This window comes from Rhea americana, unplaced genomic scaffold (genome assembly GCF_003343005.1).
Source record: "Rhea americana isolate MKP2758 unplaced genomic scaffold, rheAme1 scaffold_139, whole genome shotgun sequence".
NCBI classification, from domain to species: domain Eukaryota; kingdom Metazoa; phylum Chordata; class Aves; order Rheiformes; family Rheidae; genus Rhea; species Rhea americana.
Genome location: NW_028185472.1, coordinates 1,485,158 through 1,511,653, shown reverse-complemented (window position 1 = coordinate 1,511,653; position 26,496 = coordinate 1,485,158). Strand labels below are relative to the sequence as shown.

At 44.3% G+C, this 26,496-nt stretch overlaps 1 protein-coding gene across 3 annotated transcripts in view; it reads left to right on the top strand.

Annotated features, from left to right (window-relative positions):
* HRAS (HRas proto-oncogene, GTPase) overlaps positions 1-26,496 on the top strand; it is a 57,795-nt gene that overhangs the window by 8,035 nt on the left and 23,264 nt on the right. The window contains exons 2-3 of one of the 3 annotated variants that reach the window (XM_085298471.1): positions 14,062-14,145; positions 17,868-17,935. The exons of 1 other annotated variant lie outside the window; for it this stretch is intronic. The gene's annotated coding sequence lies outside the window, so the exon portion shown is untranslated. The remainder of the gene's footprint in view (positions 1-14,061; positions 14,146-17,867; positions 17,936-26,496) is intronic. One more of the 3 variants, XM_085298470.1, reaches the window with a different exon arrangement.

Genomic DNA, 26,496 nt, shown 5'->3' with positions numbered 1-26,496 from the left:
CCTTTGGTAAGATTGACCAAGACTCAGGACATGCGTGATGGCAGGGCTGTAGACTGCATGGGGAGGTAGGGTTTTGTGGAAGGCAATGTGAGTTTGATATGTGGAGCAGGTTCCACATGGGGCTGTTGAGCAGAGACAATAGTAGAAACCATCATCTGGCATTGGACTGAGATGTCAAACAGGCCACCTTATGAACATCACTGTTTCCTTGTCAACCACACTGACCTGTGGTAGTTGGCTGAGGAAGGAGGATGCTTTGGAGCTCACAAGTTTTCCAGACCATTGAGAATGGTTATTTAGCCTTGAAGAGATCAGTAGTGACCCCACTGCAAACCACAGGATCCTGTGGCTAAACCTAGGCAGGGTCTAATCATAAGCCAACCTCAGTCAGTGTATTGATTCAGTTTCTTCTTTGGGGTAAATCCAGTTTTTCTCACAGTTGTCATGCCCTGAGCCAAGGAAGTGCTCTAATTACCAAATCACCAAGCACTGCTCTCTCTGATGCCATCCTGTCACCTGCCTGTAAATACTGCCGTACAGTCTTTGGAATGGTGCAAAGTGGCCAGTGCGGTGGTGTAAAACCTGCTTTCTCRTCTTATCCTGGAGCTTCTCTTGGCTGCACTTACAGAGCGCGTGTCTTGTATTAAGAAGGGGATATGGCAAGTCCAATCACTCCTAGCCCTTCTGCCTGCTGGTTGTTCCTTTTGTTGACTGCAACAAGGTCTCCAGGAAGGAGCTGCTGTGCTGGGATCGACTTGCTCACATATCCAGCTAGGTCTTGGCTGTGTAATTCAGCATTTGCTGCCCAGAGCCAGTGAAACCAAGGCCATGCTTGCATATAAAGTTTTTGACTCCATCCTAGTTTCTCTCTGCCTTTCTGCAGTAACTAAGGAATTAGAGAATTTGATTTGCTGATCTGTCCAAACAGCTTTGTTCCTCTTGTGGCAAGTGAGCTGTTATGCTTGAAAAAACAAAACAAAACAAAGAAATACCCCACAGAAAAGCTTATTTGAAAAATAATGGAAGATGGGATAGAATGAAATGCATTTGCCCACAGCCTTAAGAAGGTGAGCTCTTATTTTATTTTATCGCTTTAAGCAAGGCTTTCTTATTTTTTATTTGTTTTAAAATATTTTGAGTATCAAGTCTCAGTATGAATGGAGGGCTGGATGGCAGCCCTTTCCATGAAAATCTTTCAGGTTATAAATAGGGAATAAGTTTCTAGGAATAAATACAGATCCTTTAAGACATTGAGTAAAACCGGAATGTCTCGATCTCTTGTGGTTTGGAACTATAGTAAGAAAATTTGGGCAATTCATGAGAAACTTTGTAATCCTTTAGATGGAGAAAGGAGAAGGGCTTGATAACATCCCAGAGAGCTTTTGGAGCTTGATTTATGTTTGTAGCTGATATTTCCAAAATGAGCCATCCCCTCTTTGTCAGCTGCTCTGAGGCCCTTTTCATAGAAAGAGTAGTTGATCTAAAAAGCAAGATGCAGGTTAATTGACGGAGTCTTCTAAGAGAAGGAACTTTCCAGAAAAAAGTTCCAGAAAAAGATAAATTCATTCAAGAAGCAAAAAACCCTTTACTTTTTTTCAAACTTGTTTCCCAGGTACCTAATCTAATCTTTCCAAAACAATTCCCTAGCAGCAAGAGTTTGCATATTTTAGAAAACAATGTAGAAAAAAATGTATTGTGACAGTTTAATTTGCCGCTGAAATACAGTCACCTCTGGGGTAATTCAGGGAGCTATGGAAGAGCAGATAAACCTGTTCAGGATATGAGGTGAGTAAGGGAGGCTATTCAGATGAAATCACAGAGAGAATATGCCTATGCAGAGATAAAATTCCTGGAATTAAAGTTCATCTCCTCTCTCCTTTGAGCCTCTAATGGTACCTGTAGCCTTGCTACTGCATCATGTCTGCTGAACAGGACAGTGTTGCTGAGTCCTTGCTCATTTCATTTCATTTCATGCTTGCAGCAAGGGAGGTGTTTGTGATGATTCTCCCAGGCGGTTGCTCATGAGGACCCTCTGGTACTGGCTGATGTGAGAGACGAAATGGTTTTGGAAGAAAAGGTGCTGAATGGATGCAGAAAAGAAAGGTCTTTTGATATGCCTGCAGATAGAAAATTAAGAATAACTCCTGCTATTCTTAATTTGAAAGAAATGGCCCCTACAGCTCAGTGCTACTTAGATTTGTCCTGCCAGTTTGATATTAAGAATAGTGTGATTCAGGTACCAGTTTCTGCAGATCCCTGCCTGCTGAGCCTGCAATACAGCAAACTCCATTTTGGCAAAGGGCAGAAGTGGAAACATGCTTTTGGAAAGCCCAGTGGTTCTGCAGTGTTTGACACAGCCAATGCTGTGTAAGTATGCATTTCTGCTGCTGTCAGGAAACCCTGCAGGTCCCAAACACTCTTGTGTGTTGGTGGATTCAAGTGAAAGTCAGTTGGTTTATCTGATCATGTTCTGTAGGAATGATGTATTAGTACTTTCAGCAATAAATAGTGGTGGTGTGGTTCCACTGTTGCATGGTCTAAAAAMAAGGAAGTCCTCTTGTCCCAATTTAGGGACTTCTGAAGACTCAAGGCAGCAGACTGAAAACTGTGGTTACCAAGATTTGGGTGCAAATTAAGCTGGGTAGATCTGACCTGAAATCTGTACCTTTTTAAAGAGAATACAAGGCAACTCGAAGACTTTCTGGAGGACAAGAGAAAGTCTGCCTGAGTTTTAGGTGAATAGATACAATTTTAAGAGAAATAAGAACACATTTTTTTCTGTAGCCCTGTTTAGGGTCTTAGAGAACAGTGTTCTATGTGGAGAGGTGGAAAGTTGAGTCATCACAGAGGGGTTGGTGCATGGTCTTTGGCAGGACTTACGATTGCATTGCAGAAGGGTTACAAGGTCTTGCTCAAAGTCTGCTGAAATCAGTTAAAAAACTGTTGATGCAGTGAGCGTGGGCTGGCAGTCAGTACAGCATCTCTCTTAAGGTCAGTTCAGGTATTCATCTCCTTGTTTCAAAGTCCACATCTAGAACAAGTTTATTTGATTCACGGCTTAAAAGTAACCTCAGTATGAATCCCTGGGAGAAAACCAAATGAGAACAAAATAATCCAACAGCTCCTGCTCTGCCAGCAATAAATGCTGTGGAACTGGGATGTGGCTGGCAGCTGATGCCTGAAGCCAAACAACTACTGGTCACTCTTTCTCAGCTTGCCTTGCTCTACGGGGACGATGGKAGCAAGCACCTATTGTGATTAGGATGCAAAGACATATTGCTTAAAAGCTGAGATGGGAGCCTGCAAACTCAGTGATAATTGTAGACTGGGTGGATGATGAAGAAAAAGCTCTGCTAGCAATAAGTCACCCTTTCAGGGAGCTAATTTGAACTTCTTTTTGTCCTTTGAACCCTTCAATCCAGTCCCACTGTAGATAAATGCCTCGCAGTCTCTTCAGTGCTTTTTTTTACTATTGGATTTGAGGGCCTTTTGTAACGACTTATTCCTCATTTATCCTGCTGTCAAAGGGAAGTTTTTATGCCTGCAATCCCTGTTTGAGCTTAATTTTTTATTTTTTGCAGCATTAGGGCTGATGGCTTTACAAATCTTTTACATTAACTCCTCAAACTCCCCTGGCCAGTCCAGCAGCATGACAGCTGTATTTAATATCTACTGTCTGCTTTGGCTTATTGCCCCTAAACTCACTATTTTGAATTTGTCTGCACCAAACTCCAATGTTGTGAGCCACAAAGAGTCATGAATCAGTAGTCATGAAAAAGAATCCTTGAGATTGGTCTGAAAATCCCAAGCCTCTCCTTGGAATACCCAGTTTACACATTTCTGTTATCTTTTCCTCTCTCCTGTGTCTTTCCTCCAGCTTATTGTGTGTGTACACCCTTGTCTCCCTGCCTGTTCTGTCTATTCATTGACAGCTATAAAGTGAAACTTCCCAAATCTCCACATTCTTCAACTCTCATGGCACAAAGCATTTGGCGCCTGGGACATTTCACTTTATTTTTCTGCTGACACAGAGGCAGATTAAGACTTGCAACTATGCCTTCTCTTCACTAGCCAAGCAGCCTCCAAAATGACTTGGATTCATCTGGAATATTGTTGCAGAGAAAATAATGGGGAGTGTTCTCTGTGGTAAATACTTTCAGGTATAAGCCTCTCTTTTATCATTTGAAGTGCAGTATTACCTTCAGGCCTTGGGGACTAGAAGTGCTTTCATGTTAGGTACAGCATGAGATAGTCCCTCTTTGAAAAGTTTACARGCTGAGTACAAGATGCATAATATCAGCATGTAATTCACCTGTTCAGATGYTGACTTGTAATGTCTGAGCTGGTTACTCTCAGCCCCTTTACTTATCTAGGCAGCAGAGAAAAATAAGCACTTTGATCTCATACTAATGCAGGTGTCTAAAATGACTCTGACAGATTGTGTCTGTCTCTTCTCATTTTGATTACAAAGAGACTCCAGATGGTGGGCTCTCATGTAGATGTTTGTGTGGTAGGTGAGATGAATCCTACCTTGACTARCGAGAATTTAGTACAAAAAAAGAGCAAGACAGGGTTGAATGTAGTCTCTCTTCATCTAAGCTAAGTATTGTCTATCTGGTAAACCTATGCCTCTTCTGTTGCTCAAGAAGCTGCCCTTCATTTTGATCCCTTGCTGGCTGAGAGCTAGAGGAACATCATTCAGACAGCAACTGGAGGACATGGTTAAACAGCTCCCAAAGATTGTCTCTGTACTCCATGGAATAGAGCTTGAGGAGCAGTTTTACAGTGTAAAGTTTCAACTGACCAAAGGCAGAAAACATAAATGGGAATTGGGCAGCACTTGGTATGAGTTGTCCCTCTTTCATCCTKTTATACTCTGAGGCTTAGCAGCTGATAGTGTAAGTTCAGGTGACTGTGGGGTTACTCAGATGTTTCCTGCAAGCTTCTGACCTAGTGCGCGTGCTTGGGCAGCAGTCCTGTCATGTTGCAGTGGGAGAAGACAAAAGGCCTCTAAGTTCAGGTTTGAGACACAGGCATGGGGGCTTCGGGTTAGGGGTTAACAGATGACAGCAACAGGAGTCCTGTGGTGCCTCCAGGTTCATGGCTATGAGCATGGCTGCTCCAGGAAGACCCTGGGCTTGGTATGTAGAACCACCATCTTCAAGGCTTTTTCTAACATTGGAGCACTATTAAATGCTCTCAGGGCAATGAGGTTTGGGCTATTATGGTGCCAATTACAGTAGTTTTCTATCCACTGTTGATAAACATTCACTATTGCTCTGGAAGACCCTGGCATGGCTCACAAGGAGCAGATTGGAGGTGACTTGAGAGCCATTCTTGCAAGAACTGTAAAACAAAGTTGAGCCAACCGATAGAATAAAGCCTTGTAGCCCAAGGAAGATTTTCTTGACTGGCTGAATTTTGCTTTTGATTGGGAGCTCTTGCTCCATCATGCCTTTTTCTGGGGAAGAATTAGCCCAGTGGCAGATACGTGATGCACCAAGCATTTCAAGAGCAAAAAACCTGTCCATAGCAAGAGCCTACTGAGCTTAAAGTCAGCCTTTGAATCTCTGTGCTGGCAGCTGATTGCAAACCTCCTTTACCCAATGTGTGCCTCAGAGAGGGAGGGTGCTCTGCAAGTCTTTTTAGTCTCAGCCTCGTGCCTGTGTAGGTAACCTCAAATCCTGGGACTCGGAAGAAAACCAGAGTCAGTTTGGTACCCCACCTTTCTTGTTGCTGAGACTCATGCTATAAATCCGGGGAACTCAGGCACCCATAAATGTATGTTTAGTCCTGGAGAACCTCTGGAAATTTACTGTGAGCAATATAGCCACTTCAGATTCTCCAACAGTGGTTTTCAGCCAGTGTTCTAGAGTTCTCCCAAGACTCCCAAGAGTCCCTAGTGATTTCTGAAGGGCCTGCAAAAGGCATACAGCAAAAACAACAACTGTTGTCAGGGGGCTTAAAGATATTATTCAGAAGTCTGCACAGGAGTATTTTTAGGAGTCCTGAAACTGAAACAGATAGATAGAAAACCATTCTTCTGCAATAAACATAATCTCTGCAGYGAAAGACCAGTAAGGGAACAGGAGATGTCAAAGGTATTGTCAAAGGCAGTGTCTCTGCAATAGCAGAGAATTTGTTAGGGGAAAATTTCTATCTGACCTCAGGTGGGAAGCATACATACCATGCTACAGAGAAAGGCAAAACGTACCCCACCTTCCTCTGTAGGATCTTTTCTTCACTTCAAAACTTATCTGACCTCTCCCTGCTTTTTTTTGCAGCTACATGTATCCAGTACAAAGTCTTCTACTTTACAACTCTTGCTTCTAGGGCACAGAGACAGTTATATGGCAGATAGAGTATCCGAAAACTTTTGAGAGGCTTTAATTTAGGAAGGAAGGTGTATCAGGGCCTTGTAGTTAAGACCCACAGCATGTGTTTTGCTCTCATATTTCCATTGTTGTCCTTCCCCTCTGAACTTCGGTACAATAAATAGTGTCTGTGTTTGAAGAGTGTCCCAGCAGAGAGGTGTCTGGCACAGCATCAGGCACTCACAGCTCTGTGTATAGCTTCTCAGAGTTTCTGCCGCACTTTCGCCTTTTGCCTGCTATTTGTGGATCTTGCTGGTCAGTAGTGGATCACTGGTGTCTCTAAACAGTAAGCATATTTATGCCTATGTAAGTTGCCTGCTCATCTAAGGTAATTGTTTCCATTATTGCTTCCAGTTGGCAAAAACAAATCAGCAAGGGCCCAAGGAGACCTTAGCACAGGGTTTTGGTTTGCAGAACCGTTGCTTTCATCCTAGAGCAAATAGCCTGCTGCATAGGATAGTAGCCATCTGCAGAGCTTTGCTGTTGTTCTTTGATTTGTCACTGATAGGTCTGTGTGAAAACCTAAGCACCCTCTGTGCAAACCGAGAGTGGTGCAGCTCCTTAATTCCATGTGCTACCTAAGGCTGCAGAGCACTGTGCATTTCCATTGGTATTGGTCTTCAGTACTGGCTTTCTGCCTGGGTATCAACCTGCTGCTGCTTGGATATACTCCCTAAAATTAGTGCTTTTTACTGGTTAATTTTTACCACTGACAGTGTACTCAATGCCTTGTCAACAGGAGGCAGTTCATAAGTTCTGGGAGATGTGCAGTGGTTTCATTTGGCTGTTTACTTTCTTAGTTTAATGAGTGCATGTACTAGTGTTTGAAAGCTGATTGGAGAAACCAGGATCCATCAGTCTCTTTTGCAAAGTAGTAAGTAGAACTTACTTCTGTAGTATAAATCCCTAATGTAATTTATTTATGGAAGTAAATTTCTGTGGACAGGGCTGCTGGGCTGCATAAAGCCCTAGGCATGGAAAATAATGTAGTATGTTAGTTACACATCAGGTCCATAACTCTTTTGTGTAAAGCGTTACCTTAATTTTTTACCTTTAGCAGAGGAACAGGGAAAAAGACTCCCATCTCAGAGAACCCACGATCCCTCCCCTACTCTCTACCAAAAGCTTTGTCAATCTCTGATTCAGCTCTGCAATCTCTGATTCAGCTCAGCATAGTGGCTTCAAACTGCATATAAATTAGGCTAATATTATTTCCCCTGTGAAGGCTAGAGTGAGAGAGAGAAAATTAAAGCTACTTGTCTTAGCCTGAGTCAGCATCACAGTGTTACAAGTGTGTCTCTGTAGAGCTTAGTGAAAGTTCTTTTCCTTATCTGATTTGGTATTTTCCAGGTTGCATAACTCTTACATCCCCTAGATGCAAATATCGTCTTGGGGGTGGCCCCAATTGCTTAAGGAAAGTATTTGCTCAGTTTCTCATGCTTTGCAATTAATTTAAGCTTCTCAGCTCTTCCTGAGAGAAGGAAGGGGGAGTGGTGCTAGGTGTTTTTTTTTCTTTTCCCTATTGTTCCTCATTAATTGGCTACTTTGAAACAAGTATGTTGTGGTTTTCCTTAAGAAGCAACATGTTACTGCAAATTCAGCTTCAGAGAGTTTCTGGGAGCTTTTGTCTGCTGCTATTGCTGCTGTTGTGGGCAACTTACAGAATATATGTAGCACTTAGGATACAAAGTCTGTAAATTCAGCCTGGTAGAGTCCATGCCAGCCAAACTGAGTGGTGTGATCATTCCTGTGTGTGTGGCCAGCATATCAGCCTTCCCACARTCACTGAGCAGCAACTGGGAAATGACAAAGCTGCCTTGCCGCTTTGYATCATCATGTAGATCATGCAAGAAYAGCAAAATTAATGTTATAGCAGGATGTTGTCACAAGAATCAAAACTTGGTGCTTTGCAAATAACTATCCGTGTGTTGTTGGTTCTGCTCCCCCCGCCCCCAGCACTGGTGTTTATTGACTTTCGGGGTCTGTATCTTCAGCATAGTAGTATCCTAGGGCTATTTTCAGACATCTGACTGGCTTCAAAACCATGGCATCTGCAGTGGAGCAAGAATGTATTTCAGAGTGCTGGCTATCAGTGCTGCTGCTGTTCATCTGATGGATGAAGTGCAGTTGCAACAACTTCACTGGACACCACCAGAACTCTTACCTGGTGGTATTCATGCAGTTTATTCTGAGCTAGTGGAAGAAAATAGGCTCCTTTAGAGGGTATTTCCCTCCTTTTTAATACAAGTTCAGAAACAGAAGGTGTCATTCAGACCTGGACAGCTTTCAGACACCTGAAGTTAGGTGGATGATTACCATCCTTGTATAGCACACTTCATGTTTTAGTTAAAGCAACAAAACTCTGAATAAAGCTCATGGAGTCTGTGATTCATTTGGTTTTCTAGAGTATGTTGAGCATTCTCTGTACTTGCATATTTGTTCTCTTCAAGAGCAGTGATTCCTTTGATGCTGTAGAATAAAAGAAATCTGCTTAAAGTGGCATCAAGCAGTTGTTGCACAGCGAAACTCAATTTGGGCCATTAGCAATATGTTTTACAATGATCGCAGCCAGTCACATACAGTCAGGTGTCATTTTGAGACCTTGCATCCATGTGTCAGTCTTTTTAAAAGAAAAGAGGATTTTATCWGGTAACTTAAGGTAGATTTCCTGCTTGAATTGACACAGTATGTCTTGATTTTTGTCAGAAATATGTGGAAATATGTGGACTTACAAATTAAGTCTGTGGAATGGCAACCACCAGTTGAAACAGCTTCTTTACAGTAGCTCTCCATTCCTCTGTGGTGTTTGAGGCCTAAACTATAAGAGCATTAAGCATTTATGTAAAAAAATACTAACTTTTAATGATACTTTTCTTCAAGCAAAATGGGATGTGGAAGATAAGTGGTGTATGACCAGTGACAGGCCAGTAGAATCTCATGAACTGTTTCATCCTCTTGTAGGTTGTAAATAGGATTACAGTAGGACTATTTTATGGATTGTGTGTAAACTTTCCCTTGAACATGCTAATCGCCAGTCCTAGAATAGGAACAGCCCAGGTTCAACCAGCTGAATTCTGGTTTGGACTGTAGGTCTTATCTAGGGTAGAGCAGAAGGAGGGTGCACAGGTGGAAGACAAGATCACTGGATGAGGTTACAAATGATTGTGTTTTTTTTCTTTTTGAGTACAAATCCTAGATCATAATTAGCCGCTGACAGAGGGAATTAGTTCAGAATTATCCCAAGTTTTTAAAGATGGTTTTTGAGGATAAATTAACAAATACCAGCTTTCAGAGTTCAATGCTTTTCTTGCTATTAGAGTACCAATTTTTCTCTTCTGTTAATATATTCACAGAAAGGTGAATATATTCTACAGAACAGTGCAGCATCTATTTTTGCTTAAGCAGTGTTTCAAGTTAAAGCTACCTCATTTGACATCCAAGCTGGTGGTTTTCGCTGGGCTTTTTCTATTTAAAAAAGCTTTTTGCAAACATTTGATGCATTTTTTTAGCTGATGTTCCTTTGTGGGAACAATGGGAGCTATGTAGGAACTATACCCACTACACCCTGCTGTGGCCTAGAAGGTTCAACGTAGGGTCATCTATGGTTCTCAGGGAGTTGCATTCTGAAAATAAGAGTAGATTTAAGGGTGAAATCAATGACCAGTTTATTTCCGGTTAAGTGTGAATGAAGTGGAAGAATGAGAAATTGCTATGTTCACCTCAGGAACGCTGGTTAACTCCAGTGCTGGCAATGGGGAGTCCTTATCAGCACATCACAACTTTCCAAAATCTCCCCACTGTCCTCTGTCTCCCCCAGGCTCCTGCAAGAGAGGCTGATCACACTTGAGATATGGTCATAGCCAGTCATACAGATAGTGATCAGCAGCTTCCACGTTTTGCACTTTCTCTAAGTATTTCCAAGAGGTCTAACAGTACTGACAGGACTCTTAAAATCTAGAGTTCAAGCCAGGACTCCTCCTGGAGCTTTAGTCTCTGAATTTATCTTTGATTTTTAATCAAGGAGAATTTTGTGCCACCAAGGATTGTGAGAAAAAATGGATCCAAAAGTAGAGCACTTGATGGCAGATATTTTGATTGTTCTCTGTTAACTTAAAAAACAAAAACAGAAAACAACCCTGAAAGAGCCGTTTGTTCAAAAGGTTTCTATGATTGTTCTTAGTGACTCTTTCCTCAGGGAACTCATTTTCATACCATGAGTAATTTCTGAGTCCAACTTGAAGCTCACAAGGCAGATCGTGCCTTAACAAGAGTTAGCGAACAAGAGCTAGGAAGTTTGCATCATCTAATAAGGCTAGATCATGTTCTCAGCAGTGCCAGTTCATCAGCTGTCCTTTTTGGTCCGCAGAAAGGGACCCCGGATGGTGTTGCCCTTGCTATCTGCTGCACTTAGCACCAAGCTGGTACGACTTGAACAGCGGCTTCATAGCTGTTACAATTCATAGCTATAGTAACAGACCAAAAAAAAGGCTGAAGGCAGGAGAAGTCTAATGGGTGGCAGCAGCTAGACTGTGACCTTTTGGAGTAAAGACCATGTTTTTGTCACACCAGCCTGTTCAGTGGTATTTGCTGTAGTCCAAGATAGCCATATGAGGTTTTTGCCTTCCTAAGGCCTGAGGCCGGCTTTCAACCCCCTTTCTGGAAAACSTGGTATAAATATCAGAGCTTCAGTTCTTGTGTCTTTGCTGATGTTTACATGGTCGGATACTGMATACAGTAGTAACCAATAGAGTAAAAGGTCAGCACTGGTTTGCTAGTTGATGGGGCTGGATAGAGAGGGRTGAGAGCATGAAATGCTCCCAGCAATTGGTTGTTTGCAGAGTGATGTAGGTCATAAAAAATCTTCACTCACTTCCATAGTATAGTAATAGTGTGTGTGTGTRTATGTGTGTGTATGTACARTAGTATATGTATAAAATAAATTTTACTTATAAATACAGAATTGCATTATTATATGTTAGGAGTTGAAGGCAGATGCAGGGATTTTTCCTGGTAGGCGTTAAAGCAGTTCCTCAGTTTGCAGTCCCTAGCCTTTGTCTAAGAGAGGCCTGTATCTCCACTAGGATGATGAAACCTAGAAACACTGTATAACATGCTCTGTCAGTCCCCTTTCAGAAACMCCTTAGAGATGTTCTGCACATCCTTAGGAGCCAGTGCCAGTGGGAAGGGGATGCACTATCTAATGAACAGGACACTTAGGCAGTGTTTGAGATAGCTGGGAGACCTCCACACTTCGTTTTGACTTTACCACTGAAACATGCTTGACTTGGGAGAATCCAGCTTTCTGCTGGATCTGACAGTATCTCTACCTGACAGTATCTCTAGTTACATTCCTCTTCTCTTCCTGCCCCTTACCCCCTGACTATTTACAGCTCTTAGGCAGTGACAATCTCTCTCTTGGCCTGCAGTGGGTCCTTTAGCTGTTATTTTAACACAGATAAGCAGGACAAATCCTTTTATTGGAAGAAAGGGCAACAGGGCCTGGCAAACAACTCAATTGCTGATCCCAGCAATAAGATCTCCATTCCAGGGTCCCCCAAGCACCATTTATCCATTCTCATAGCCAGATCACCTTGCCTTCAAAAACTCACTTCCAGGGAAAGAAAACAACTCATTTAGCTCCTTATTTCTTTYGGTGTTTGCTGTCTTTCATACTTGCTCTGCAGGCTCTCTCTTTGCCTCCCAATTCTGCACCTCCTGGACTGAATGAAGGAGTATTTTAAACCCTTCCTTTCTGAGAAAGTGTCAATATCTGCCTTGCTACTGTCTCAAGATCCTGAGAGAGTTAAGTGCGCCCAGCTGGCTAAGGTTGAAAATTAAAATAAATAAGGTGAGAGCCTCAACCTTGTCTTGACTTTAGTGACTTCACTGAAGCAGTGCTACCTTTTAATCTTTCCTTAAAATGGTCCTCCAGTGTCAGATCTCAGTTTTGGCACTCACAGGTTCGCTTCTGACTCAACTTTTGTTGGGCCGTGGCTTCTCCCCTCCTTCGGAAAACGAAAAATCTTGTGCCTTTTACATAATAAACATGCACAGTGGCTTAGGATTGTCAGGTGAAGTAAGCTTTGAAATTCCAAGTTTGCCTATGTGGTTATGCTTTTTGAGGCCAAATATAGAACTGTTTGCATGAGCTTTATAAAAGTCCAAGAATAAATCCAATGAATGCAACTATGTTTCTTTTATAAAYGTGTCTCAGCAATGTGTGTGTCCCGAACATTAGTGCAGCAGGATCAGAAAGTCTGAAAGGCTAGTGAGAGAAAGACAGCCATATGGAAAGAAATTGGGAGGCCTTCTATACAAGCCTGGTAAAAAGAAGTCATTTTATAGCCTGGGGGCCTCATTGCTGCAAGGTTTTAGGGAAATTACTAGCTTCTGAAGACAAAGATGTGAGTGTTGTATGCACAGAAGGAATACCTGGACTTAAAAAGAAAGTAATTCTCCAAAGGGGAAAGTTTGGAGTAGGAACCCTCTTTTTTGTTTGTTTGTTTGTTTGCAGAACACCCAGCAGAATGAGACCGTGCTCTGGGATCCAAGTTAGTTGCCATTGAAAAGAGTAAAATAAGTACCTGAGGACACACTATAACATCTTTCATGCCCAACCGTCTCTTATGCTTTCCTAGTCAGATTATCTGAGCTGGGAGTCAGGTTAAATGTTACGTTTCTACTCTGTTCATACTGAATAACGTATTTGAGTGTGAAATTTCAAAAGTCCTTCTCTCTTTCTTTTCTTTTTTGGTAACACTGATTTTCTAAGCTGGTAATAACAATACAAGGAAAGAAAGTGTGCCTGTGTTTGTGCATATGAAATCAGTGCCACTTTAAATGACTGCTTTAGTCATCTGGCTTCCTACTTTATTTTTACTAAAGTAATTAAGATCAATCTTGTGTCAAACATCTTATGCTTTGTATTAATTTCTCTGAACAACTTACATATCCCCWGTCTTTTTGTTTAGTAGTTTCTCCTCCTGTAGCTCACTGTTTCCATTCTGCCTGAAGTGTTTAGCTGCGTGATCTTGGCTCAGTCCCTACATGTGATGTACAACAGTGTTGTGTGTCAGTAGCCACTGGGGGYTGATGTTCTGGTGCGGAGCAGATCCCGAGTCATGCTACTGTTTGTCTCTCTAGGTCACTAGTGCACGTGTGGCTATGGAGGAGCAGACTCCTCGTTTGGGCAGTACTGCCGCAGGAGAAACCATTTAGGAAGCAGATATTCCCTGGCAAGTGTCCCGTGGCCCTGGGGCACTGTGATCTAGTGCTTTTTAATTAAGAGCAACATATGCAGCACACTCAAATGTGTGGTGCAGTGCTTTATACAGATTTGACTGGTAGGCAGAGGAGGAGAGAAGATCTATTCTGTCTGCCTGAAAAATCTGTGTGACAAGTTTCAGTTTGGCTTTACAAGCAGCACTTGCCTACATCTCATTTTATCTCTAATGTGTGGGACCTTTCCTTGCTGCTACGTGGGATTTGTCAAGGGGTTAGCTCTACAGAGCTTGATCTGTGGTAGATGGACATTGCCAGTACTGTAAAAAGGATGTTCAGGTTAAAAGAGGACCTGGAGGCTCATGCTGCTCCATTCTGCTCTCCCCCAGCTGTGAGCTTTCCAGCTCATATTGCAGATTTTTAGGCTCTGCTTTGCGTGATCTCTTTCTTTGTATATTCTCAGCAGAAACCAGGTACTGAAGAACTGGGCGGAGAGAACATGAAATCCTGTCTGAGCTGTTTGTAAGCACCAGCTGTACTTGACCACCAGGTATCTGCCAGAGTGGGACCAATTGCACCTCCACACCAGCAGGTGCTGGTCTGTGGTTGACTTAAAGACTTTTCTTCTTCTAAACTTTTTTTTTCTCTAAAGACTTTGAAGATTTTTATTCTTTCTATTTCCAGCCTGTGTTCAAACTGCTTTGCAGATTTTTTTGCCCATTTTCTTCATGAATACTCTGTCTGACTGTTTTCCATAGAGAGCTGTCGTGTCCAAAGCTYGGGATGTTATAGAAATGTGCCCTTGCTGCGTGCTGACTTTGCTTCCTATCTGCACCTCTTTCAGACTAGGAAGTGTGGCTAATATGAGCAAAAGGAGCACTTGCCAGCGCTTTTGTGCTGTTCCAGTGAGGATCAGAGCCCTGTGTTGCACTTTCCTTCATGAATTGTAGATCAATGTAGAGCAACAAGCAAACCGAGTCAAAGAYGGGGAATAGGGTCTCTGGAGTGTGATTGCCATGAGAAATGCAGCAGGGAGGCCAGGCCTGGGACTAAAATGGTTCATGCAGATCTAGGCATGTTTGCTGCCTCTACCAGAGACGTTCTGAGTCGCTGGGGACCAGTAACTTAGMGTTAGGTTTTTGAGGAAAGAAAGACTCCCTAGATTTTCAGGKAACTCCAGAAGAGGTAGATACCTAAGCTTTAGGCCTCATCACAGGGATCTCAGCAGCTCTGCTGCTCTCAGAGTGGCTGTGTGTATTAATCGGGTTGTCAGGCTTCAGTAAACTTCTGCATTGAGGTAGAGCCCACATCCCATGCCGTTTTGCTGTCTTGCTTTCCTGTGGTTTCTTTTCATCCTTAATGTGCCTTTGGATGCTGGCTGTGAGTCTGCCCAAATCCTGCATGTTGTTGTTGCTGCGGGGTCCTAAGGAAACGCTGGAAGGAAATACCCTCCCGCCTGCTGATCATGCAGTTTTGCCAATAGATGGCTGTGACGGAGGCRATGTGATGGAGGTGTTTTGATCCTGTCCCCTGCATAATCAACCACAGCCATTGATGGCAAGCACAGTTGTGCGGCAAAAACTAGAACTCGAGTGATCAGAAATCCCCAGCTGTACCAAGAGCTTCCTGTGTGACCATGAGCAAATCACTTAATGGCTGTGGGTTCCTCATTGCAAAGTCAAGTTTTTATTTCTTTGATCTATTTACACAGTGAATTCTGTGTGGAGGACCATCTCCATTTGGGATATATACCGGACCTAAACCCACGTGAAGGCTACTCAGAGATGAAGAGGAATGTGTCTCGTTATGTGGGTGCCACTACACTTGCAGCGCAGGCAGAGCAGTACCAATTGGATAAGATGGAGTCCCTGTGTGGTGTCCTTTCATCTGTCACTACACAGCCAAAAGAGGGAGATTCCTCCCTCTTCAGTATGGAGAGCTGTAATCGATACATCTGAGCCATATTTGCAGTAGATCTGTGCTGTGATGGTGATTCATTTGAATAACCTACCTAGAGCAACATCACTTCACTTTTTTAAAACCAGACTGCTGCAGAGGGAGGGAATGCAAGCATCACAGAAAGAAATCCTGTTACGTCTGATTTACTATGAGCAGCAAAGTGAGGTTTGGATAATCGAGGACCCAAGCTTAGATCTGATCCAAACTGAGATTTCATGTCTTAACCTTTTGACCTTTCTCCTTCTGTCAGACTGCTGCTCAGTAATTGCATGCACCACAGACTGATGGTCTCTGCCTGGCTTCAGAACTGGGCATGTTTGATTCATTCGCCCTTGCTGGCAAGAGGGTGGATTCAGAGATGTATGAGATCTTCTCTAGACCTCTCTGTCAGCCATGCTCAGTGCCCACCTTAYTGGTTATCTCTGGTAGTTGTACTCCAAGTTGCAGCTTACTAGCATGGCATCAGTGGACAAAACTTGTGCTAGAGCTGCTAAGTCTGTTCGGACATAACTGGAACACAAGCAAGCAACATGTCACCCCAGCCTGTCTGCAAGAACTGATYCTCATGCCCTGGCACTCCTGAGTATGGAAGTGTCTGCCTAGGCCGCATGCCTCCATTCATCCGCCAGGATAAATGCTTGCTCTGACCTACGTGTGTTTGTATCACTTCTCACCACACTTTTCCCCTCCTCTGCAATTTGATTGACTGAGTTTCACACCTTGTCTTCCTGCCTTGGGCCCCGCTTTCCCAGGCAGCTGTCCGGGAGAACATTATCACTGCAGAGCAAGGAGGCCAGCCCAAGCATGTGCTGGGTGAAGAAGGGATTTGTTTAGCGGTACTGTTTAGCCTGTAAATCAGTGGTGTGCTCCTGACTATCCACTGCATAATGACTTGCATATTCATGCTTGCTAGCAGCACAGCCATTCAGCTGGGACAGCATCATGTCACTGTGTTAAGAATGTGTCCCAGGGGAAGGAGAGCAGGAGAGGAGTCTCAGCAGCAGCCTCCTTGTCTGACTCCCTTTATCTCCTTCCCCAGCTGCTCACTTTTTGTTGGCTCCCCAAGATGCACTGTCACTTGCTTTTCATATGTATTTCCTTCTCCAGGATACGCCAGAGCAAGCCCTGCCAGTTTGCTCTTTGCTGTCATACTTTCTTCTTTCCCTTTCTCACAGTTTCCCTAATAACTAAAGATATGCACCTGCAAGGGCTCTGCAAGGGCTAAATGGATGCAGGGGAGTGATTTTTATATTTGGTCACATAAATTAAATGACTTCCTAATAAAGGAGACACTCTGGAAGCAGGCCCTCTCCTCTCTCCTCATCCTAAGATGAACTGTCCTTTTGCTCCCTCACCCACAACTAGTCCACAAAGAAGAGATGTTTGCAACTGTGGCTGCTCTGTCCTCTGTCTTGAAAAATGACAAAGAAACAGCTGTGTAACCTTTTCCTAGAAAAGACACAAATTTGGAGGATGTGACAGTGCTCTGTTAGATCATATGTGAGAGAACAGGTGGGAATTCCCTTCCGTTACAAGACCTAGGGGCCATCCAAGGAAGCCCAATTTGGTACTAACAAAGGGGGTTTCACACCACGGGAGTACTAAGAGACCTGTGGAGCTCCTTGCCAAAGGATGTTATGGGTTTAAGGAGCTTACGAGGATTCAAGGGAGGCCAGACAAGTGCTTRGAAGACAGAGCTACTGAGGGTTGCTAAATAAACAAGCTACTCAAGGTCCAGGAAATCCCCTGAGCTGAAAATAGTTGGACATTCAGCGAGTATTAAGGGGAAGTAGCATATTTGTGTTGTTGGGGAGGGTAGTCTTCAGCTGCATCAAAGCGTGGACACTTGAGCAATGCTGTTACAGTCCACTCTGGCATTTCACAGATTAACCAGATCAGAGTCCAACCAGGCCAGCCAGGAGTCTGGGGCCTGTTAAGTCCTGCGTTTGGGAAGGTGCAGTTCTGGATATTCTGTCCAGCTCTGCTGCTGGCACTGGTGGGACATCTGTGGAGCTAGCTGTCCATGTGAGGGAGTCACCTAGGCTTCTTGCTGCCATCAGTGCAGAGATTTAGGCACTTTTAGAGCATGATTCCCCTTACTTCAGACAACTAGTCAGGTGCCTCCGTGACTACACAGGGATTTTTTGTGGAGCTCCAGTACAGCTGTGTATCCTGTGCAACCTGCATATCATTCCCCGTTATCGCAGGGGTGGTGGCTGATACAGACACTTGATCATTTGTGTAAAATTGTTTCTCCTCTGCAGAGCCAGGGCCTGTCATTTTCTCACTCCTCTATGTTTCTTCTCTTTCTAGGGGTACTTGAGCCACCCCCAGACGAGAGGACTCTTATTTCTCTGCTGGGCTGGTTAGCCATCCAAAGGGTGAGTGTCACTGGGGATTGTAAGGAACCCAGGCCAGTGCTGTGCTAAGATGCTCATTTACTGTCTCTTCTGCTGCTGACCAGCAGGTTGCACTTCTTTCTGCCCACTCCCTGTCCCTCTGGCTCATTTTCTGGACCTTTCTGCTGCGGTGACTATGGCAAGATAAGCCATGTGCTTCATGCACCATTTCGTTCCTTGAGACCAGAGTTTACTAGTACACTTGTAATACTATTTTGCACCAAAAAATAGCCTTGTTAAAAGGTCATTTTCCAATAAATATTTTTTAAAGGGAATTCAAAAATCAAAAGCATTATCAAAACAATTTTTGAAATTACCCAGTTGCAGAAACCCTGTTTCTGTATCGATTTTTTTGCTATAAAAATATGTATGTGTTAAGATTTAAAGCAAGCAGGAAGCTGAACAGCCAAGACCTATTTCCATTGCAAATTCTTCTAAATGAAAATGGCTTAGATGCGCTTCCTGAAACTAGCTTTTTAAAATTTTCCTTGTCAGCATTTGTTTCAGAGGAATGGGGAAGAATTGGGAGGTTAAGGAGAATGGAAATCTTGTAGAGGGAATGTGTTTCCTGAATGCAGGATATATTTTTTAGTCCAATACACAATGCTTGTGCTCTGGTCAGGACTGGTGGACTGGTCCTTTCCTTGTGTGACATACAAGGTCATGTTAAGTTAGTGGCTTCCCCTTTTTTGGAGCTGTGGTTCACCTGAGAAAAATGGCAGTGAGCTGCATTCCCTGATATTCAGCTTCCCTCTCTGCTCCAGTCCTCCTTGTTGCATCTGCATTTCCTTACTGCCAGGCCTGTTTTCTTGCCCCTGCTGCTGGAACCACATTAATAAGCCCAGCTGGACAAAGCTGGCTTTAACTAGAGCCACATAGTCTTTATTCCTCCTGCCACTAGTTCCAGCCAGACTGTTTTCCTTCCTGACAGGCCCAATCTATCATGTACTCACACCTCAGCAAAAGCTCCCTGACCAGTTAAAAATCCCTCAGTGAGGTGATGTTCTGAGATTTTTCAGTGCCAACTGTGGCTGTGTGTTAGAGGTGACAGGACCAGCAAACAGCCCTAACATAAACCTGGAACCAGCTCATACCCCGATACAGAGCAACTTCTTTCCTGGCAATGTATTTGGTGGTGTGTAGAGAGACAGCTGCTGGTCTCCAAGGCCTTGACATTTAGCCTTCATCTTCTGGTCCGGCAAACATTGTCAGCCCAGCAGCATGTGCAGTCTTTTTTCCAGACACACTTCACTTGGGCTTGTTCTTTGCTTTTGGATGAGCTGTATAACATACATCTCTGTTTGATCATGACTCTGCCCTCCTGCAGAAATGGCACTCACTGTATGTTCACCCTTCTGCACAGAGAAGTTTGAAACTGGAAACATGTTTGCTCTTTGAACTATGCCCATTCTCTCTGCTATGCTGTTTACTGGCTGGGGCTGTCTGTGAGGGCACTCAGGCAGGAGGGAGGAAGTCTCTTCCTGAGGCAAAAGTTTGTCTCAGCCGCAAAATGCCRTCTGTGATTCTCCATAGAGCAGATTAAATATGGCCCTTTGTTTGTCAGTCCTGTTGGTTGCTGTCCCAGCTTGTTTTGGTGTCAGCTAGTCTCTTCCTCTCCACCTCTTGTATTCTGTGCCTTGGAGCATCTGCCTCTCTGCCTGTTCCGGTGCCCTCCCTGCGCTTGTGACACAGTTATGATTTCATTAGGATAATTGGAGAGCAGGGCTCCTCTCAGAGCATGTTGGACTTTTCTGCCCTGATTTGCTTTGCCGCGCCAGACATCTCTGCAAATAGAAGCTCAGCTYTACAGGGGAGCTGCTGGCTGTGACAGCCAAACACAAAGACCCAGCGGGAGACCAACGGCTTTCCTATCCAAAACCTATACATGGAGCTTTTTTCTCCCAGTTGCTGCAGTAGCCTTTTACACTATGGGGCTGTGTGCTTAAAACTCAGGATGGGAAGTCATCTCACCTGAATTTAGTTCCCAGCTTGGYCATCCAGTTGCTCAATGACTTTGGGCCAGTCCTTTGACTTCCCTGCCTCGCCTGTCTGTAAAATGAGGAGAATGATGGTGTTTCTGTCACAAATGTCTTTGCACATGGCCAGCATCCCCTGATATAGCATTGGCTGCTCCATTTCTTGTACTTCAGTGGCTAGGAGAATATATCTGAATTTGTCCCATCTAAGATACTTAGGAAAGGCTGCTGTGGAACAACCGGCCGAGAGATAGTATCTTTTGTAATTCCCACCCTGTTATTGGGCAGCATTTGTCCCAATGCTTGATGTTCTTTATCCCTGTTAATAACTGTATTTCCAGAGATATACTTACATAGGAGTTACATATGTGTCTAGTCTAAGTTTATACTCTGTTGTGTCTTATTTCTTGTGCACATATTCTTGGTGGGGAATCCATGCATTACAATTTGGTACTGACTCCAGCGAGTCAMAAGATTTCTTAGAGCCCAGGTTCGTGATTGCCGACACATTTTAGCAATTACAGTTGTTATCATCTGTCATGTGGGTCTTGTAACTTCCCTAGGGTATCTGTCCATTCCTTCTTACGTTGAAGGTATATCACACTGCCTTTCAGCAGTGATTTATAAATGGGATTTTAATGCAAAGTAAGACCACATGCTGCCTCTTCTCTTGAGTTCCGTTACTGCCCAGGCCTCTCCATCACATGAAGTATATTCTTCATTTGTTTTTCCAAAGCTGGCTGAGAGGTCTGGGTAGAAGTTGTTTTTCTAGGGTAATGTTGAGTGCTGCCTGCCCAAGGGGGGAAGTGTCTGCCTTCAAACCATGTGCTTGGCTCCAGGAGGCAAGGAAGTAGATGAAAGCAGAGGAGCCGCAGTGGTTTACAGTCATCTACATCTCAGCAGTGAGAGCTTTTCCTCCCCCACACCACTTTTGCACATGCATCGGCAGAGTTAACACTAGGCCTACATTCTGACTGCCAAATTAGTGCTCTGTTTTCATTATCTAACCATCCCCTATTGTCCCAACCTGCTTTGTAGCTATGTTTTGGCCTTCATTTGTTCACCTTTATCCCGRTTTTCAGTCAAAAGTCCAGTTTCCTTTTCCCTTACGCTTGCTGCTCTTGCTTATATACAGAGCCAAGCAGCACTTAAAGTTAGATTGTCTATCATGGGCATAACTGAAAAACTGGCTTTGATTTGTTTAAACCAATGACCCTGCCAGGTATGCACATGAGTGGCGTTTTCAGCTAATCATGTTGGGTGCCAGCCTAGAAGGTGTCTGTCACACGCTTGCAATTTTAAGGGTCCACATTCAGCAGTCGAATGGGATATGTCCTCTACTTGACCCACTTCCTTCAGGGGAGACTTTTGTGCCAGACTTTTCCATAGACTTGCAGCAAGTAACCTGCAAAGCAGCATGTTTCCTTTCTGTGTAAGTTAGCTACCATTTCACGGAGAGTTGATTCTTTTGTGGAGACTACGGTGGAGTGGGCTGCCTGCTTTCAGACAGAAGGGTAGAGCAGTGATGGTGGCAAGTGGAGATCCCACCATGGTTTGCATGCATTTCATAGCACCTGCCAGAGTCGCCTGGTGGCATACTGCTCCCTGTGCTGCGTCCATGGTGCTGGAGACACTGGCTTTGGTGTGGAACAGCTCAGGGACTTGAGAGGATCCTTAAGCTATTTCATGCCACTAAGTCCCCCCATACCAAGGAGGCAGGGGTAGGTGTAACAAGGGAAATTAAGGAAGTTTTCTACGCTCACATTCAGGCCAAGAATGGAAATTTTTGTAATAATCTGATTGCAAATGCTGCTTTCTACACTGGGCCTTTTTTTTTTGCAACAGATTAGTGCTATATTGCAGATTGTTAAGGTGCCTGCTATATTGTTTTATAAGCTCCTGTGATAAGGAGGCTGCCAGCCTTTCTTTTGAGTGTAGTTAGTTTGATGACCTGTATTGGCTAAGGGGTGATTCCTTTGTTAAATAGCAGTTCAGACAGAAAACTCCAGGATAGCTGATTTGTAATCTGTTTATCATGCTACTGACTTGTGTAGACTGGTTGCTGCTTTCAGTAGTTTAATAAAACCATTAGGCAGAGCTGACACCACCACTTGTTTTTCTTACAGAATAAGCAGAACAAAGRACTTTATTAAACTTGCATTTTGGGAAGAAAAGGAAGAACAGTATAGCCAGACCAGCTTGCTCCCAATAGCAGATGATTGTGCTGCTTTTTTATATTATTAAAATATCAGACACAGTGCAATGTAAACAACTGAAGTGCAGACTAGAAAATAGAAAACTGGCAGCTCCTTTAGCAGGCATAGTGCCTTGTTTTCCTTTGTCCTGCCATCTCTCTGGCTTGTGTGATGAGGGCTACCCGGGAGTCTCACACACAGGCACAGACCCCTGTCTTCTGGGAAAACAGTGACAGTTTCAGATGCTGAGGTGCCTGTGGGATATGCTAGCGTGATGGAGAGGTAAGAAGAGCATGGACTTGACAAGTTCTTTGTGCTTGGGTAGGCTCTGGCAAAGGGGTTGTATTGCCAGAGGCACCTAAACTAGAAGCTGTGCAAGGGCTGAGCCCTGTGCAAAGACCCGTCTGTGCCTGTTCAAAACCTTGTGCAAAGCTGTGGCTTGTAGCTTGGTGCTGAGACATGTTTATGATTGTTGAGGAGAGACAATCACTTGCTTTTAGTCCTTGCCTGCACCTTAAACAGCTTTCTGCTATTCTTCATCCACAGTTTCCTGCATCTCCTTGAATGAGTGCCTGTGTTGTAAGCCTTCTACATGATGTCATTCTTGTCCCTTTTCCTTCTCTGGAACAATATTTCTGCTCTTCAACCTTTTGGGACAGACTGCCTGTTCCTTCGCATCTGCAAGAATCTGCAAAAAATGGAGGAAGCCATTCTGTTCCTTTTAGGCATTTCTTTTTTTCTAAGTGTAAGACATTTTTTTATCTCTAAGTTGTTTCTCCAAAGTGGGCCACCATTTGCAGCTCTTATTTCATTTTGGCAAGCCCTTCTCTTTTCAGCTATGGGCTGTGTTGTCTGGAGTTTGTGAATATAAAGCTAAGTAAGCCAACAGCCAAGCACATTATGATAGACTTGCAGCCCACTTGTTTGTTAATTTAAAAAGCAACAAGTAAATTAAAATGAAGCATTGGCTAGGCTGTGATTCGTAACAGAGCTTTGGCTTGCCAGCCTCATTTCCCTAATCTCTTTCAGGCTGGGCAGGCCACTGAGARCATCAGCATTTTGATCCTTAAAGTGAAAACAAAGGTAGCATTTCAAGCCGCTCAGTCCTTGCAAAGGCTGTATTTAAGATTTTGGTCACAGTGTTGTGCACCAGCAAATGGAGGAGTCTAACAGCAACAGAGGTGAGCCAGCTTGTTGGCTCAACTTGGGGAATTTTAAAATCACCAAGTAGAATTCCTGACCTGTAAGTATGTCATCCTAGACCGCTGATAAGTGATTAAGATGAGCATTGTTTTTATGGAGAACTGTAGACCACTTCTGCCTGCAAGGCATCTCTGCCAAAGGGAAGTAAAATCAAACACTGAAGCATTTTGTGGTCTACAGGTTTATCAGYTCATTTGGACAGGGCTTTTAGAAGAAAGGGTGCCCAATCTGAGATGTAATTTAAGAGATTTGCATTGGGAATCCACTGCAAATCCATCTTCCTTGACGCCTGAGCTTTCCTTTAAGCTGTCCTGACAGGATGGGAAATGCTGAATGGGCTAAGCCTCTGAGTTCCTCACCTCCATTCATACCAAGCAAGTTTCTGGAAGATTTCTTCAGGCTGTCCTAGCTTTGCTGCGAGTTTAGTTGTGGTAATCAGTCAGGCCTCCAAATCGCATCTCCCTATTTGCAAAAAGAGACTGTGCAGAGTGTCAGACTCTTCTGTGTTGGATGAGCTTGAAGCTGGGACATAGCTGGGCCTCTGAGAAACATCTCTAACCTTTATACTCAGCTGCCTTAGGTCTGAAAATGCTTTTCTATCTTAGCCCCATGAAAGCTCACCTGCAAGAGCTTGTATCAAGCTTCTCAGCCCTAGCTCCTGCAGCCAAAGCCTTTGCCTTGCCCCTCAGAGCCTGGCACGCTCAGGCCCAGAAAGCGTTAAGGGGATATGCCTTCGGCAGTCACTTCAGCCTTCATCCCCACCCTTCGAGGCAAAGGTAGGGTGCAAGGCCGCCTCCCCCCCCCAAATGGCGATGGAGTTAGGGCAAGGCGCTTGTTCTCCCTGCTCCCTGAACAAGGCTGGCAGATGTTTCTTGTTTCCTGAAGCTGTGCTGCTCCGACTGCCTGGGAAATCCATAGAGGCGGGGGAGGATTCATGGGCTACTGGGCTGGGAGCAGCTGCTGCTGCCAGGCGGAAGCACTCGGTTAGGCTTTCCTAGACAGCTTTGAATGGGAGCCAGGAGCCCTCTCTCTGTGGGAGAAAATCCACAAGGTCAGGAAATATAGCAGCAGCTCCAGCTCCATGCTAGGGCTGCTGGCTTGGCACTCACATCCCAACCCTCCTCTTCCCAGGCAGCACTCCTTAATGGCTTTCTTCAGTGGCATCTTCCATGGCTGCTTGTTTGACAGCACAGCTTTCCAGGGCGCCAACAGTTAAGACGGCTGCTAGGTATCACAGGGGTGATGGATTTAGATGGACAGGGAGAACAACAGACAGCTGACCCAGCTCAGACTCAGACTATTGCTGCTTAGCATGGGACCAGGAAGCTGGGCGTTCATGTTTTGCTGAGTTATTTTTTTGGTCAGCTCTGTCTGTGATCTGCATTAATTGCTGAGAACTACAATCGCTTGTTTTTCCTCCTCTGGAAAATCTCACACCAGAAAAGGCTTTCACAACAATCAACAGGCTCCAAATTTCCATGTGGTGAGTCCTTGGCTGAGCGTGGTAACTTGGGTCTGTTACCTCTCTCCAGCACAAGGCTCTGCTCTTCCCTACCTCCCCTTCTTAGGAAAGCCAGAAATATTGTCTTTAGAAGGATGGTTTCTTGAACCAGACTTTGTGGGATTGTTCACTGTGGCAGAAGGCATTGAAGAAGAACTATTCCCTTCTTGAAACCAGTACATGCACCGATGAGTCTGGTATCTGTGCTTTCCTCATGTTACAGCTTGTAATGTCTGCAGTTTGATACATAGCCTCTTGCAGCATGATCCCTGCAGCCACTTAGGGATTTTGTACATATGGGGTGAGGCAGAGAAAGAGTGAAAGAAAATTGCCTTTGTCTAAAAGCAGATCCGTTGGTTTCATCTGCAGCAGCCACAAAAGCCTCTAGGTGCAGCCTAGAACAGGCCTTCTGTCGTGGGAGAGGCAAGGCTCAAGTTTGCTTGATGAACAAAGGATGTGATGATTGTGATGGGGAGCCAGGTGTTATCAGCAGGAGTAGTATCACAACCTGGGAATAATAGCAGCTGCCCAGCTACATAAGAAAGTTTGGTCATAGCCTTTGGCCAGTTTCCCTCTCCTGTGGCATTCCTCTGGCTGGTAGGAGCGTTAGTGTTAACTCTGATAGCTTCTAGGTTGGGTCTGCAATGGATGTATTCATCCTTCCCTCCTGACACTTCTAGAAAGCTATTTTCTAAGCCTGTATTGGGACAGGACTTTTTACAAAAGGGTCTGTGTAGCCCTGGGCCACATTGTGTTGTCCCAGTGACAGCAACCTGGGCTGGTTCTTCTGCTTCACTCTGGTGCAAGTCCAGAAAGCAATGGAGAGCAGGATTCAGAGCCTGAAATGGCAGTGCCATATGGTGACTCTGTCCTGGCACACACTCTGATGAGTGGTCAGGTCTGTGCACTCTCTGTGAGGAGCATGTATCACGGATTCCCTGGGAAAGGGAGGGAGCTCCTTGAATGTGGATTTTAAGCACACATTGATTCTAGAGACTGTTGTCAGAAGCTCCCGTGCCAGTGCTGTCCATCATTGCCCACACTCACATTAAGATGTGTTTTGCAGTGATGGTGAGAAACAGTAGGGTGGGCTGGACCCAGCTCCATGCTTAGGGCTGAGACAGTTTGGTACCATTCTCTGCATGTTAGAGAACCTGTGCAGCCACTACTGGAGCAAGGAATGAAGAGCAGAGCAGTGAAGAGTTAGCTGAAGCACCAGCATCTTCTAGGTATGGTGTGAGTGTGCAAATCCTAAAGATGCAGAGTGCTTGTAAGTAAACTGTCGGTGCTTTGGAGCGAGGACCTTTGTGCTTTGTGTGTGTGCACTTCAGCTTCATGCCCTGACCTCTCACTCGTTAGAAATTTTTCTTGCAGATAAATCATAAGCAGACACTTTGAGGAGGCCAGAGCATCCCACTCTTTAAGTTAAAGGTCTTGGCATTTATGTCTCCAGTTTCAATTGTCTCGCCCACTTGTAGAACGTAAGAGAGAAGCGTGAGGAAGGCWGTGACTATTAGAGTATCTGTCAAGTGGGGAGCTGACTTTCAGTATGCTCAGACTTGCTTTTCACCAAAACTGCCTGGGAATTGCTGCCAGAAAGAGGGATTGGGGAACTGTTTAACCGAAAACTCTCCCTTAGCTTTGAGAGTCTGACTGTTGTACTGCAGT